This window comes from Boleophthalmus pectinirostris, unplaced genomic scaffold, assembly GCF_026225935.1.
Source record: "Boleophthalmus pectinirostris isolate CB_2022bp ecotype Guang Dong unplaced genomic scaffold, ASM2622593v1 HiC_scaffold_7, whole genome shotgun sequence".
Lineage (NCBI taxonomy): Eukaryota > Metazoa > Chordata > Actinopteri > Gobiiformes > Gobiidae > Boleophthalmus > Boleophthalmus pectinirostris.
The window spans coordinates 38,619,162-38,637,034 of NW_026571473.1; the positions used below are offsets into that span (position 1 = coordinate 38,619,162).

Here is a 17,873-nt window from a genome sequence, read left to right on the forward strand (position 1 = left end):
AGAGTAGCCAAAAGTTGTAAAAGTCGTTCGATATTACTCAAGTAGAAGTAAAAAGCAGTGGTCCGAGAAATTACTCAAGTAAAAGTTAAAAAAGCTTGGCCAAAATTGAAAATATTAACACTTAAATCGATCAGAAAATGACTTAAACGTTGTGAAATTATCCGTCCATGCAACAAAAATAATTGTAAATAATTAAAATGATCTATTCTTGACTAAAAAAGTGGAGAGTTAAAATTGACTCTCACTGAATCAACTTTAACATTTTTAACAAAATGTTTTGGAAATGTTAATTAAGTAACACTAGATCAAAGTTTCATGTTTAACCCCGAAATCAAGTGTTATATGAACGTTTTGAGAGTAAACGGATAACACTTTGTAGAGTTATCCTGATTTAACTAAATAACACATAGAGGAGTTTGATTTTTACACTTTATTTGATTTAATTTGAGATGAAATTATGAACAAAACTGGTTCAAACTTGGCAGAGTTTGAAGTGATGGGTGGAAGGAGCCAAATTAACACTAAGAGAAGTTGAATTAACACTAATAAAAGTTGAATTAACACTAATAAAAGTTGAATTAACACTAGAGCAAGTTAAATTGATTAAGAAAAGTTGAAATAACACTAGTGGAAGTTGAATTAACACTAAGAAAAACTTTGAATTAACACTAAGAGAAGTTGAATTAACACTAAGAAAAGTTGAATTAACTCTAAAGGAAGTTGAATTCACTCCAAACATATCAACTCTGGCAAATAACTAAATAACTCAAACCCCTATTTAACTTTCAGATAGTTAAATTAACACTTTTTGTGCTAAAAACAACTCTGAAATATTTTACTCTGAAATTTTAACCCTCCAGTTTTTGCTGTGTAGAATTACGCCATCTCAGAACGAGTAAGTTAATAATAAATTTGAGAAATTTTCAGTCTAGGACAAAGGACAAAAACTGAAAAATAATGCACAAAATCTAGGGTAAAACTGAAAAAAAACGAGATAAATTTGAGTTAAATATTAAGTCTGAAAACGATTCTCATAGAAGTACAATTTTATTTCAAAGTTTACCTCTGTTTTCTGGTTTCTCGGACATTTATTTATTTATTTTTAGCAATTTTCTTCTGTCTTCTTATTTAGTATCTGCATTGACACAAGGTTTGCAAGTTTTTGAAAATATTAAAGCCAAAATAGTTTTAGTTAAAGGTGCACTGTGTAGCTTTTTGGTTTCTAGGTCCGTCACCTGCTTGTTTCTATGGATACGTCACAGCTCTGAATCCGTGTGTCGTTCGTTCACTCGTTTTTCAAATTAAAACCAAAAATAAGGAAATGAAAAAAACAACAATATTCTTCATTATTTGTCTCCAAAACCAAAATGAAAAAACAGATAATGATTTGTTTTTTCAGTTTTTCAATTTTGTGTTTAAATGAAAAATGGAAAAAAAAACGGATAACGACCGTTTCCTGTTTACGTGACTTAAATTGTGATGCTGGACTAAACCAGGACTGAACCAGGACTGAACCAGGACTAAACCAGGACTAAACCAGGACTAAACCAGGACTAAACCAGGACTAAACCAGGACTAAACCAGGACTGAACCAGGACTAAAACAGGACTAAACCGTTTTCAGTCCTGAGCGGTCCTGGTCTCAGTCCTGATCTCAGTCCTGGTCTCAATCTTGGCCTGCTCCTGGTCTGGTCTTGGTCTCAGTCCCAGTGTGGTCCCAATCTCAGTCCCGGTCTCAGTCCAGGTCCTGTTCCCGATCTCAGTCCTAGTCTCAGTCCTGGTCTCAGTCCCATTCTGGTCCCGGCCTGGTCCCGCTCTCAGTCCCAGTCTGGTCCCAGTCTCAGGCCCGATCTCAGTTCTGGTCTCAGTCCCAGTCTAGTCCCGGTCTCAGACCCGGTCTCAGTCCCGATCTCAGTCATGGCCTGGTCCTGATCTGGTCCCGGCCTCAGTCCTGGTCTCAGTCCCGGTCTGGTCCTGGTCTCACTCCCGGTCCCAGTTTCGGTCTCAGTCCTGGTCTCAGTCCTGGTTTCAGTCCCAGTCTGGTCCCAGTCTCAGTTCCGGTCTCAGTCCTGGTCCTGTTGCCGGGTTCAGTCTTAGTCTGGTCCTGGTCTTAGTCTTGGTCTCAGTTCTGGTCCTGGTCCCAGTCTCAGTCCTGGTCTCAGTTCTGGTCCTGGTCCCAGTCTCAGTCCTGGTCTCAGTTCCGGTCTAGCTCCGGTCTGGTTTAGTTCTGGTTCAGTCCTGGTTTAGTCCATTATCCGTTTTTTCCATTTTTCATTTAAACACAAAATCAAAAACTGAAAATAACGAATCATTTGTTTTTTCATTTTGGTTTTGGAGACAAATAATGAAGAAAATTGTTGTTTTTTCATTTTCTTATTTTTGGTTTTATTTTGAAAAACGAATGAACAAACGACACACAGATTTAACTCATCAAACCGTTGTTGAATTGAGCAGTTTTTTTGAAGGAGTTTCTGAAGTGAAGGTCCATTTCTTTTTTATTTCTGAACCTGCGACTGTTGTAAACACAATTTGTAACTAGTTTTATTTATTATTTTCGAGTGAATGAGATAAAAGTTGTGATTTAACTGACTGTAGATTTGTTTCGATAAAAAAAAACACACCAAAAAAACGTTTCCAAACCCACTTCCGTTTGCAGCGTCTTCAAAACGAACCCTTAAAAAGACTTAAAACGGAATTCCACTTGAGATTTTTCTATGCAAACTCTTTGGAAAGCGTCACGTCCCACTCTGAACTGAGCCTTGAACGCGTCGCCGGACTGGACTCTGGGACTTTTCCTCTTTCCCACGAAGCAAAAAGTGTAAATAAAAGTACGTACACAAATGAAAACTTCACATTTTTCCAGTGAGTCTTACGTGTAAATATGTTTTAGTAGCACTTATAACACTGTACCTCTTTTGTCCACGGATCCCCGATCGTCTGTACATTTCTCTGGATTCACCTGTGTTCATCCTTTTTGGAAAATTATTTGCTAAAGCTGCACTGCGCAACTTTTCTGGTCCAAGGTTCACTACCGACTTGTCTCTTTGGAAATGTTATTGCTTTGTCTAGTGCAGCGGTGTCAAACTCAAATTCACGTTGGGCCAAAATTAAAAACAGGGACTAAGTCGTGGCCCAAACTCAATATTTACAGAAAAATTTCAACAATATCTGCATGTTTTCTCTTCTTTTCTTATTCAAATAAATGTTTAATAATAGTTTTGCTTAAACACTGAATCCAGAACAAACAGAATATAAAATAATAACAAAATTTCAAATAAATAAATGTTTCTATAATTGATCTGTAGTCACGGGCAGCTCTAATACAAATTTGAGATGATCTTACGGGCCAAATGTAATTATATCGCGGGCCAAATTTAGCCCCTGGGCCTGAGTTTGACATGTTAAAGGCGGAACAAAGAGAATGTTTGGTGAATTTTATCAAGGGGAAAGACGTTATTGTTCTTCTTCCTACGGGATTTGGTGCATAACATACGTCACTCTTCTTCTTAATAATGATCATAAGTGCTCCATTCAAGGACTCTCAGTTTCTTGATCTTTTGACGATTAACTTTTGATCAGTCCAGACGTCTCTATTTACTCGGGACAGTCCCAGTTTTGAGCCCCGTGTCCCCTGTCCCAGCAGATTTACCCCAAAAACAGTGATTTGTCCCGGTTGTCCCTATTTTTGACCAATTTTGACACTAATCTGATCCCTGCCAACAGTAAAAAGAGGCATAAATTGTAGTCCAATGAGATTCATTTGGTCTTCCGATATTCTATGTTATTAGGTTCTTTTTTTCAGACCTAGAGTGTTATTTCATACCTGACAGTTTCGACTGCTCACTGCAAACTGTCAGGTATGAAATAACACTCTAGGTCTGAAAAAAAGAACCCAATAACATGGCATAAATTGTAATTTGTGTCGGTAAAATACAGAAAATCTGCTTAAAAACGACCAAAACACAACAAAAATGTGACAAAACCTGCGTAACAATTTTCCTTAATTACACACTCATTTCCCAATTTTATTATTATCAACCACCAAAAAAAAACAACAACTGGAGATGTCAGTTTTTTATTTGGAGTTTGAAGTGGTGGTGGGAGGAGCCAAATTAACACCAAGAGAAGTTAAATTCAATCAAATCAACTCAACTCAATTTAACTTTCAAATAGTTAAAATAAGACTTTTTGTGATAAAAACAACTCTGAAATATTTTACCCTGAAATGTTAACCCTCCAGTTTTTGGTGTGTGGTCACTGCTGAACATTCCACCCTAGACGTACATGCAGAACACCTCCAGCGTGATGATTTCAGTATAATTCTTTATCATGACGGGTGTGTTTTTTATATTTTTCGTTCTTTTTCAGAAAATTTCACGTCTGTTTTTAAAAGAATATTCACCCTCACGTTCAGTTTCTCATGTTTGTGTTGTAATCTTGTCGTTTAAACTCAAACTAAACGTCTACAGAAATTAAAAAATATAAAAAAAACTGCTGAAATTTTTAGACTTGTGCTGTGTAGAATATTGTAAATCTGCAGAACTGTGTAATTAACGACATTTCACAGTGTTTTTTTGTGAATTAAAATATTTATAACAGTGTGAAGAGTTACTGGTCGTGCTTCTTGTCTTATTTTATTTTATTTTTTTAAAGGTGCACTGTGTAACTTTTCTAGCGGAGGGTCCAGGTTCCAGGTCAGATCTGTGGAGAGGCACCTCGCTCACGGTCAGAAAGCCTGTTTTTCGAGGTATTTTTGAGCTTTAAAACCACCTGTAAAGTCAGATGCATTGAGAGTGTGTGTGTTTCAGTACAAGTTGTAATTTTCAACACCTGTCTGTAAAAAAATAAAATAAAATACACATATAAAAACAGATGAGACACATAAGTTATATACAGATAGATGAGATGAGTCCATTTTTGGTTTGAAACATACAATAAATTTAATGTTTTTGGACATAGGGCCTCATTTCCTCGTGATCCAGAGTGTTGGAGACGTGTGGAGACACTTTTTGAAATATTCCATCCAGTCTTTGTATTTGCAGAGGTCACTGGTGCCACTAAAAACAGTCTTACCCACTTCACAAAACACCTGAAACAAATCTATTATTACACCAGACTGTCCATGTGAATGTCTGTGTCCATAGAATAATGTTTGAAATAAAACTAACCTTGTGTCACATGAATCGTCGCATGTTGAGGGACTATTTTCTCATATATCAGTCCACTGCCGCTGAGCTTTCTATCAGGAAGAACAACTCACTGCTGCTCAGACATAAGACATGCACTTTAGCAACATAGCCAAAAGAGTCTATTGAGAATAGTTTTAATCTTCTTCACTTCTTCAGTATTTTATGAGGCCAAGGAATTGAACGTCACTGAGTGTTTGGATTTTCTTATTATGAATAGTCACCTCAAAGTCACAGATTTTTGTCTGAGTACGCACTGAAAAACAAAGAGAAAAACAAAGTTTTCAAAGAACAGTGAACGACCGATTGTTTTTGTGTTCAGTGTTTGGAGCCTGCAGTTTGTCTGATGTGTAAAGAAACTGTGGAGGTTTTCAAAGAATATAATCTACGTCGTCAGGGTCAAACAATTCTGTTCTACGACCGACTCGACCCCGACTCCATCACAGTCAGGAGTGATAATGTGCCCCCCAGAGAAAAAAGTTCGGTGATCCTGTTCTAAGTCATTGTTTGCGTCTCGACCCTCAGGTGAGTCGCAAGAGATTTTTTTTATGTTGCCTTGTGACGATCTGTATGTCTGTCTGTCATCTACACATCTACACTTCTACAGACTATTTTGTTGCAATATTGCTGGTTCAATTGAATGTTCATCCATCCTCCAGCGTGTCCTGGGTCTTCCCTGGAGCCTCCTCCCTGAGGGACATGAACACCTCCTGAGGGAGACATCACAGATATCCTCCCCTCAGCTGCTCCTCTCCACGTGGAGGAGCAGCCACTCTACTCTGAGCTCCTCACGTGTGACTGAGCTCCTCACCCGATCTCTAAGGGAGCACCCAGACACTCTGCGGAGGAAACTCACTCAAATGAATGTTAAAAAGAAAAAGAAATGTTCTACGTTTAATGTCCAAATATTTGACTTCTGGATCCTTTTATTGCTGCTTCAGTGACTTTTTTCATTGTTTAAAACTTGAGTAAAACTAATTCTTCAGAGAGACATGATCAGCAATAAAACATACTCATTAATGTTCAATAATGTTCAAATCCACTTTTATTTTGTGATTTATGAATAATGTTGATTGACTTGGGTCATGAAGGTTTGTGACTTTTAAAACATGGGTCCCCAGAAAAAAGTTTGGGAAACACTGTTCTAATCCACATTGTATATATGCATTATAAATAAATAAAATAACATCAAATAAATGAATTAAAAGTAGTAATGAGCAGTGCGCATGCGCGTGGGGCTGACTCTCCAGGAAGGCGTGCGCACTGATCCATCTCTCACTCACGCTCTTCGCTCCGAGTCCCGTCACAGCGGCGAAACTCCTCTGCGCTCCCGAACTGTAAGCTGACAGCTCTTTCACGCACCACACGCGCACTTCTAACACCGTATCCGCTTCGTATATCCGCAAACACGCCGCACCGCTTTTGTAAATCTCTCCGTTCGGCCGCGGTGCTAACGGGGAGGCTAACCCCGCCGCTCCAAACCCTGCGCTTCCCGAGTGTTGTGGTTAGCTTAGCATTAGCTTCCTCCAGGTTTGGTTTAGCAGCTGGACGTGGGTTTTTTTTTAAGTTTTTTTTGTTTTTTTGGAGCACTTCCTGTTCGGGTGAGCCTGCAATCAGTCACCTGTCCCGTCACGTAGCTGCACGTCTCCATCCCGACGCGCGCACACTTGGGATGCGGGCGCTGCGTTAAAAAAAAAAAAAGTGCCCCAAATAAACGCCCGAATCTCAGCGCCGGAGCTTCGGGAATAAGTTGCATTTCGCTGCCAGTCCCAGCACTCGAGTCTCTCTCTACGTGTGCATGTCAGCGATGTTAGCACCGAGTTTGGCCGATCGTAAGACACTTTTTGCACAATTCCCACGTTTTAGTCTCCGGGTTTGGACAGTGCAATGCCAAAAAAGCGAATATTGTTTGTTTTTAACGCTTTAATGCAGTGATTAGGCCTCCAGGCGAAAGGGAAAGCATTTTAGTGCAAGAATTTAAGCTCCTATATTACGCAAATTTACTCTTTTGAGATTTAAGACATGTTATAATATAGTTACCGCCTCAAAAACATACTTCGTGTTATGTTTTGTTTCTTTCACGCGTGTTTTTTGAGTTTTCCTTTATTAAGTATTTATGTTAATTCTCAGTTTTTGTTGTCGTCGTTCGTTTTAAATTGATGCCAACAAAATAATAGCATCAGAAATAAATACGTAAATAAAGAAACAACTAAATAGTTAGGCGTCTGCAAAAATATTGAAATATCGATGTATCGTGATTAGGGATGTAACGATATCCGAATCTCTCTGGACGATATTATCACGATATGCATCTCACCGTACGATATTTATATTGGAGAGGTTGATATTATTGTAAATAGGATGGGTTTTTTTGCGTTTGAAATACCTTGAGAAGATTTTGGTGCGAATTTTTTCCGTCATAATCCCAAGAATTCAAGTCAAAAACGTATTTCTTCATGTTTGCGCTGAAATGAATCATGGGAGATGTAGTTTCTGATGTTTAAAAGCTGTTGCTACTATAAAACCATGAATTTAAGCAAAGGAACTTGTAATTCGATATATTGTGATGGTTCATGATATTATTCTTGAGACTTTTGACTATACAGTATCACGATATTTAGATTTAACTCAATTATTTTGTCACAGCTACAGTTGTGTTGCTTGTTCAAAGGAAGGAAACTCGTTTATGCGACACATTTGATATTTTCACTGTTTTGATGATTAAAATGTTTGTGTTTCATATGAACTTTGCATAAGAAGTGGTTTAACAAAGACTTTTAGTATTGTATTGTTTAATGTGATGATACAGGATCGATATCGTGGGCTGCTGTATCGATATATAGGATAGGAATGTAACAATATCCGAATCTCTCTGTACGATATTACCACGATATGCATCTCTCGGTACGATATTTATTGCGATATTTTGGAGAGGCTAATGTAATTGTTGACTTTTTTTACTTTTAAAATGCCTTGACAAGATTTTGGTGCAAATTATTTCCGTCATAATCCCAAGAGTTCAAGTCAAAAACAGATTTCTTCACGTTTGCGCTGAAATGAATCATGGGAGATGTAGTTACCGATGTTTACAAGCTGTTGCTACTATAAAACCGTGCGTCAAAGGAACTGAAGCAAAGGAAGCAATTGTTACATCCCTAATCGCTGTATATACATATATATATATAAGTATTTTTTGGTATGTTTTACTAAATTATTTTGTCACAGCTACGGTTTTGTTGCTTGTTCAGAGGAAGGAAACTCATTCATGCGACACGTTTGACATTTTCACAGTTATGATGAGTAAAATGTTTGTGTTTCGTATGAACTTTGCACAAGAAGTGCTCAAAGACTTTTAGTATCACAGACATGATTTAGACTTTATTTTTATTGAACCGTATCGAATCGTAAGCTCACTGTATCGAGATATGTATCGTATCGTATCGGCAACTTCTGAATGATTCACAGCCCTAGTTATAATATAGTTACCTGGTGTACTTGGTGTTGTGTTTTGTTTCATTCACACATGTTTTTTTGAGTAATCCCTTATTATATATATATTGGGTGTTAATTGTTGGATTTGTTGTTGTTGTTCTTTTTAAATTGATGCCAACAAAATAACAGCATGAGCACTAAATAAATAAATAAATAAATAAAGTATTGGTCTGTCTGCAGCTCCAAATGATGCAGTAGTTTTCACGTTTCACTTTTTGTTTAGTAGAGGTTTGCAATTCCAAGAACTGAAATCATCCAAATGATTCTGGTGAAGGTGTGTGGAGTTTAAAAACACAGTGGAGCACTTCCTGTATTAAGACATGACATCACAGGGTGGAACAGAGAGTTTTTTGTTTGAGAGAAGAGCAGAGTGCAAAATTTGGAGGAACAAATTTGACTATCAAACATGGAAATCCTGCTGCTTTGCATGTGATATTCCGCAGAGGCCTGTTGTGTTAAACTTTTCTGTTTCTACAGAGAAGAGCAGCCGAGTTACAGGTCAGATCTGTGGAGATGCAGCTTCAATTTGATCAGTAACAATTCATGTTTTTCAAGCGATAGTTTAGTGTAAAAAACTTCTGTGAAAAAGTCTTAATCCGTCGGGAGAGAATGTGATTTATTTGTAAACGATAAGTGGCTAATAGAGCTGGGAATCATTAAGAATTTGCCGATACGATACATACCTCGATATGTAGGCCACGATACGATACATATCTCGATATATAGGCCACGATACGATACATATCTCGATACATAGGCCACGATACGATACATACCTCGATACATAGGCCACGATACGATACATATCTCGATACATAGGCCACGATACGATACATACCTCGACACATAGTCCACGATACGATACATACCTCGATACACAGGCCACGATACGATACATAACTCGATACATAGGCCACGATACGATACATAACTTGATACATAGGCCACGATATGCTACATACCTCGATACATAGTCCACGATACGATACATACCTCGATACACAGGCCACGATACGATACATAACTTGATACATAGGCCACGATACATAACTTGATACATAGACATGATACGATACATACTTCGATACATAGACCACGATACGATACATACTTCGATACATAGGCCACGATACGATACATACTTCGATACATAGGCTACGATACGATACATAACTTGATACATAGACATGATACGATACATACCTCGATACATAGGCCACGATACGATACATAACTTGATACATAGGCCACGATACGATACATATCTCGATACACAGGCCACGATACGATACATACCTCGATACATAGGCTACGATACGATACATAACTTGATACATAGACCACGATACGATACATACTTCGATACATAGACCACGATACGATACATAACATGATACATAGACACGATACGATACATACTTCGATACATAGACCACGATACGATACATAACTTGATACATAGACCACGATACGATACATACTTCGATACATAGGCTACGATACGATACATAAGATACATACGATACGATACATACTTCGATACATAGACCACGATACGATACATAACTTGATACATAGACATGATACGATACATAACTCGATACATAGACATGATACGATGCATACCTCAATACAAAGGCAACGATACGATACATATCTCGATACATAGGCCACGATACGATACATAACTTGATACATAGACATGATACGATACATACTTCGATACATAGGCCACGATACGATACATACTTCGATACATAGGCTACGATACGATACATAACTCGATACATAGACATGATACATGATACATACGATACATACCTCGATACATAGGCCACGATATGATACATAACTCGATACATAGGCCACGATATGATACATACCTCGATACATAGACCACGATACGATACATACTTCGATACATAGACCACGATACGATACATACTTCGATACATAGGCCACGATACGATACATACTTCGATACATAGGCTACGATACGATACATAACTCGATACATAGACATGATACGATACATACCTCGATACATAGGCCACGATACGATACATAACTCGATACATAGGCCACGATATGATACATACCTCGATACATAGGCCACGATACGATACATACTTCGATACATAGGCCACGATACGATACATAACTCGATACATAGGCCACGATACGATACATATCTCGATACATAGGCCACGATACGATACATAACTTGATACATAGACATGATACGATACATACTTCGATACATAGACATGATACGATGCATACCTCAATACAAAGGCAACGATACGATACATATCTCGATACATAGGCCACGATACGATACATAACTTGATACATAGACATGATACAATACATACTTCGATACATAGGCCACGATACGATACATAACTCGATACATAGGCTACGATACGATACATACTTCGATACATAGGCTACGATACGATACATAACTTGATACATAGACATGATACGATACATAAATCGATACATAGACATGATACGATGCATACCTCAATACAAAGGCAACGATACGATACATATCTCGATACATAGGCCACGATACGATACATAACTTGATACATAGACATGATACAATACATACTTCGATACATAGGCCACAATACGATACATAACTTGATACATAGACATGATACGATAATAATAATACATCTTTCTTTATAAAGCACTTTAAAAAACAAGGTTTACAAAGTGCTGTTCAAGCTGCAATGAACAGACAATGATGCAAACAATCCAATTAATTATAATAAATAAATAAAAAGAAATACAGTAAAATCAAGCTAAAACCAGTTTAAGAAAATCCAACCAATAAAACTGAGTCTTAACCAGTGTTGGGAGTAACATGTTATAAAAGTAATGAATTACTGTAATGTATTTCTTTTTGCTGTAACGTAGTAATGTGGCATTACAGGGAAAAAATCTAATATTTTACTGTGTACAAATGTGAGTCACAATGATTTTTTAACCTGGAATGAAGTGGTGGGTTTTTCTTCATACAAATTCACTAAAATCACAGCGATATCAGCAGCGGTGAAACGGTTCAGAACTCCACGCTCCATGGGCAAACTGCAGCTGACATCTGATCTTCCAAGTTCTAGTCCAGTTTTAGTCCTGGTTTAGTCCTGGTTTAGACCTGGTTTGGTCCTGGTTTGGTCCTGGTTTAGACCTGGTTTAGACCTGGGTTAGTTTTGGTTTAGACCTGGTTTAGTCCTTGTTCAGTCCTCCTAGTTTAGTCCCGGTTTAGTCCCAGTTTAGACCTGGTATAGTTCTGGTTTAGACCTGGTTCAGTTCTGGTTTAGACCTGGTTTAGTTTTGGTTTAGACCTGGTTTAGTCCTTGTTCAGTCCTCCTGGTTTAGTCCTGGTTTAGTCCCAGTTTAGTTCTGGTTCAGTCCTGGTTCAGTCCTGGTTCAGTCCTGGTTCAGTCCTGGTTTAGTCCTTTTAGTCCCGGTTCAGTCCTGTTTTAGTCCTGGTTTAGACCTGGTTTAGTTCGGGTTCAGTCCTGGTTTAGACTTGGTTTAGACCTGGTTTAGACCTGGTTTAGTCCTGGTTTAGTTTTGGTTCAGTCCTGGTTTAGTTCTGGTTCAGTCCTGGTTTAGTTCCTGGTTCAGTCCTGGTTTAGACCTGGTTTAGTCCTGGTTTAGTCCTGGTTTAGTTTTGGTTTAGTCCTGGTTTAGACCTGGTTTAGTTTTGGTTTAGACATTTTAATCAGTGAAAACAGTGAAAATGTCAAATGTGTCGCATAAACGAGTTTCCAAAAAATAAGAAAATAATTTAGTGAAATACACAAAAAAATACTCTTGGCGATATATCGACACAGAACATAGAAGAACATCACATTAAAACATATTTCGATATTTTTTCACACCCCTAAACTTATAAACTAATCTGATTGGTCGATCGTGTTTGGTGTTTTTTGGGTTGAGACTGGCAGCAGAGGGAGTGGAAACCAGGCTGTTACTTTAAGTCTTTTACTAAGCCTTAAATGCGCGGATGTTATTTATTTATTTATTTAACCCCTGGAAAGTGAAACTGAACAAATAATAATAATAACGACACAATGAAAGCGTTTGGTTTTGGTTTGAGACTCGCAGCAGAGGGAGTGGACACCCGACTGTTACTTTAAGTCTTTCCTAAGCCTTAAATGCGCAGATGTAATTCTCCCTGATTTATTTTAACTGCGGAAAGTGAAAAGGAGCGAATAATAAAGACGCAACGAAACAGTTCACTTCTCTGACGGTGACTGACTGTTAGAAGTGACTCGAAGGAAGTGAGAATATGACACTAATGTTTCATCTTTAAGCAGGACGTATACAAACCGGGGACATTATGTAACGGATCTGCGACGACTTAAGCAAAATAAATCAAAGTTTATTCGTTCAGTGAGGCTGCAACTAGTGATTATTTCTAGCAGTGCTTTAGTTTAGTTTAGTTTAGTTTTTATTTGAAGGGATGATGTTGTACAGAGACGTTAAGATGATAAAAAACAGAGATGTTCCGCAGCAGATTAGATCCAAACACTTGTTTCCATCTGCAGTCCAACGAGGTTCATCTGGTCTTCCGATAATTTTATGTTATTAGTCGAGTGACCGGATGAGATTGGCTGAAATTCAGGACGGTGAAGAGGCTGGAGAGAAGTGTAGACTCAGAAATATGGGCCCGGTCAAGCAGAAGTAAACAACAAGGCCAAAAATTCAAGTTAATTCATCTGATATAAAAATGTATTGAACAGATACATATGTACTCTAGTTTATGAAACTGTTGACCTTTTTTCTGTACCATTTTTGGTTCTAAAGTTCCATATGTTTTAAACAGACCATGTATGAAACATGGAACAAAAATTATTTCCCAAATTTCAAAGACCTGAAAATCATGTAAATAAATGGATGTATTTCATCATATCTTGTGTTATTCCATCTTTGAACTGTTGATGAAGGTACATGATTAAAAAAAAAAAAGTATTTAAAATGATAAAAATTTGCTTGGAAGGACTGACATATTTTATAGAAATAGTTTCTTTCATTTTGAAGTAATATTAAAGTATTCAGAAAAAAAAAGTTGACAAATGATGTAAAATCCTGCACCTTCTACTTGTTTGTACAATTTTCCCTCCGTTACTTTTCCCTCCGTTACCATGACCTTTCTTAATAAAAAATCTCATGAATCAAAAAGTAAGAGGTTTTCAGCCTAATCTTGTACCATATGGTAGAAAACTATATGAAGCAAATATTCAAACCAGTTTGTTAAGGATATGTAAGTGAGAACCAAGAGTTATCACTGTTTGGATTTATTGACCAAAAAGTGCTGCATATTTCATTCCCTCCGTTACCGACATGAGTTTTTAAATTTTTTGTCAAGAACTTGAAAGAATATCACAGGTTTAACTTGACCCTGTTGGAGTGTAACTCTTTCCTACATTCTGATACTTTACTTATTTCAATAGTTCCTCTAGTTTCTGAATAAGAGACATTTGAATGTCAAAAATCTGACCCTGTTTCCCTCCGTTACCACTTGACCGAACCCTTATGTATGTAACAATAACCAAAATATCGTGATATCGTATCGTCAAAAGTCTCACAATAATATCGCGGGTCAACACAATATATTGAATTACAAGTGGATAGTTATGGTGCAGCGATAGAGCTAAAAAACAGAGAACACTACATATACCATGATCCTTTGCTCCGTTTCATTGCAGACCACTAATACGTGAAGAAATAACTGTTTTTAAGCACTTTAAAACTTAATTCTTGGGGCTTGTCAAGGCTTTTTAAAAACAAAAAAGTAGCATATTCACAGTTTTGTTCGCAGCCTCCACAAAATTTGGCAGTAAATATCGAACCGTAAGACGTGTACCGTGAAAGTATCGTACCGAGAAATGTGGAAACTGTCACATCCCTACTCAAAAATGTTGATGCGTTCTAAAAAATCACTTGAACTAATAAAAACATTGAGTGTTAATAAATTACCGTATTTTTTGAACTATAAGGCGCACCGGATTATAAGGCACAATATTAATAACGCTGAATTCTCGTCTATTTTCATACATAAGGTGCACTGGATTATAAGGAGTATTAAGCGAAAAAAATGGACGACACTTGAGACAAATCCTTAGTCCAGGCGTCCACGGTCCATCGACAGATCGTGGCGTAACTCGATCGGCGTTTCCTCTGTCTTGGTGATTGTGGATTATGAATGTACGAGGATGGTTCAAATATACATTGAGTAATAATGTGTTTGACGCAGCTTTGTGCACATTTGTTTACGTTTTACAGAAACAAAACTTAAAACCACATGACTCTTTTGCATAAACTATAAGCACTGAAAAAAACTGCGATCTCGACAGATTTTTGAGCAGGGTGCACTAGGAGTGTGCATTGCCTTGAGTCTGACGATACGATACATATCATGATTCACATGTCACGATTCAATATATCACGATATATCCCCACACTAAAACAATGGATGATATATCACGAATGATCAATAATACAGTCAACTACAACTTCAAGAGAACACAGTTGTATGAAATATAATGTATTCACTTTTTAAAATCACGAGAACAGTGAATGCAATTAATGAATTTCTGTGAAAAATATTTAAAAAATGATTCAGATCAATTTTGAATCGATTTGAGAATTGTGCAATGAAGTATTACGATATGTCACTGAATCAGTTTTTTTCTTACACCCCGACCGTGTAAATCCAATCCACTTTATTTCTGTCGCACATTTCACAAACAAACAGTTTCCAAAGTGCTGCACAAATACATCAAAAATAACAACAATAAGATGATAAAGTAAATTACTAAAATAATACTAGTCTTAAAGTAAGTAAAAGTAAATAAAACCAGTAAAATTAAAAATAAAACTATATCATAGAATAGAAATAAATAAACCAATAAATAAATTAAATCAGTAAAACCAATAAAAACACATAAAAATAAATAAAAGACACAGAGGAGGACACGACTCCCGCGGTGTTAAAAGCCAGAGAATAAAAGTGGGTCTTCAGACGAGATTTAAAACTCTCCACTGTGGAGCTGCTCCAACGTGAAGCGGCAGATCGTTCCAGAGTTTAGGGAAAACAGAAAATCGGTTATGTAAGGCGCACTGTTGATTTTTGAGAAAATTAAAGGATTTTAAGTCTTATAGTCTGAAAAATTTACACACAAAACAGAAGAAAGAACAATATAAAAATGTAAACGACGAATTGAGGTCTTGAACCCGAAACGTCTGCACAAATGAAGACGAGCGACTTTATGTTGTGAGCTAAACTTCATGATCAGTGTTGGGAAGGTGACTTTTAAAATGTAATCCCCTACAGATTACAGATTACATTCACCAAAATGTAGTTTGTAACAGAATCCATTAAATTACTTAAAGTGAGTAATGTAATCTGAATACTTTGGATTACTTGATATTGTCGTGTTTTTTAAAAGGACATGAATGTACCGACCACATCCTGAAAATTCAAGTTTGTTTTCTTTAAATTGTCTGAGCCCAAGTTTCCATGAACAGACTTTTGTTTTACTGTAGAGAAACAAAGACGAGGAGCTGAACATAAGAAGTTTTATCTGCTAAAAGAAAAGAAAAAGTCCTAAAGTCTCTAAAACTAAAACCAGGACTGAACCAGGACTAAACCAGGACTGAACCAGTTCTAAACCGGGACTAAAACCAGGACTAAAACCAGGACTAAACCAGGACTAAACCAGGACTAAACCGGGACTAAAACCGGGACTAAAACCAGGTCTAAACCAGGTCTAAAACCAGGACTAAACCGGGACTAAAACCGGGACTAAAATCGGGACTAAAACCGGAACTAAAATCGGGAAAAAAATCGGGACTAAAACCGGGACTAAAAACCAGGACTCAACCAGGACTTAAACCAGGACTTAAACCAGGTCTAAACCAGGTCTAAACCAGGTCTAAACCAGGACTAAAACCAGGACTAAAACCAGGTCTAACCCAGGTCTAACCCAGGTCTAACCCAGGTCTAAACCAGGTCTAAACCAGGTCTAAACCAGGTCTAAACCAGGTCTAAACAGGACTAAAACCAGGACTAAAACCAGGACTAAAACCAGGACTCAACCAGGACTCAACCAGGTCTAACCCAGGACTAACCCAGGACTAAACCAGGACTAAACCAGGTCTAAACCAGGTCTAAACCAGGTCTAAAACCAGGACTAAAACCAGGACTAAAACCAGGACTAAAACCAGGACTCAACCAGGTCTAACCCAGGACTAACCCAGGACTAAACCAGGACTAAACCACGTCTAAACCAGGACTAAACCAGGTCTAAACCAGGACTAAACCAGGACTAAACCAGGACTAAACCAGGACCCAACCAGGACTCAACCAGGACTCAACCAGGACTCAACCAGGACTAAACCAGGTCTAACCCAGGTCTAACCCAGGTCTAAACCAGGACTAAACCAGGACTAAACCACGTCTAAACTAGGACTAAACCAGGTCTAAACCAGGACAAAACCAGGACAAAACCAGGACAAAACCAGGTCTAAACTACGACTAAAACCAGGACTAAAACCAGGACTAAAACCAGGACTAAACCAGGACTAAACCAGGACTAAACCAGGTCTAAACCAGGTCTAAACCAGGTCTAAACCAGGACTAAACTAATACAGTATGACACTAACAGTAGGTGAACATAACTGAAGTCAGCATTGAGCTCATATAAAAATCATTTCTCTGTTCAGCCTTTACTTGACCAGATTAAAAATATTATTGACAAAAGTGAATTTTCAGGATGTGGTCGGTACTTTCATGTCGTTTTAAAAAGCACGACAATATCAAGTAACCCAAAGTATTCAGATTACATTACTCACTTTAAGTAATTTTGTGATATTACGCACTCGTTTCTCTGCCTAATGATGAAATTTTTAGCTTGTGTTGTCTAAAATATTTGTAAATTACAAAATATCAAAATTACACAACAGTTTTGCTTCAGTTTAAGGAAGCGTACGACAACGATCTGGTATTTCCGACTTTCCTCTGACAGATCTGATTAAAGAACGAAGGAATGTTGGACTTGCGTAAAAAAAAAAAAAAAAAAAGACTGATGTAAAAAAAAATCCAGGCAGTGCAACGTTTCAGTTTTTATGAGTTTGCTGTGACTGGGCCGACAGGAGGAGCAGGGCCGTA

General features: G+C 37.5%; 1 protein-coding gene across 1 annotated transcript in view; it reads left to right on the forward strand.

Annotated features, from left to right (window-relative positions):
• The first annotated feature begins 6,431 nt into the window (after nt 1-6,431).
• The window catches only part of LOC110170338 (rab GTPase-activating protein 1-like), a 98,654-nt gene continuing 87,212 nt past the window's right edge, over nt 6,432-17,873 (forward strand). The window contains exon 1 of the mRNA XM_055165261.1: nt 6,432-6,522. The gene's annotated coding sequence lies outside the window, so the exon portion shown is untranslated. The remainder of the gene's footprint in view (nt 6,523-17,873) is intronic.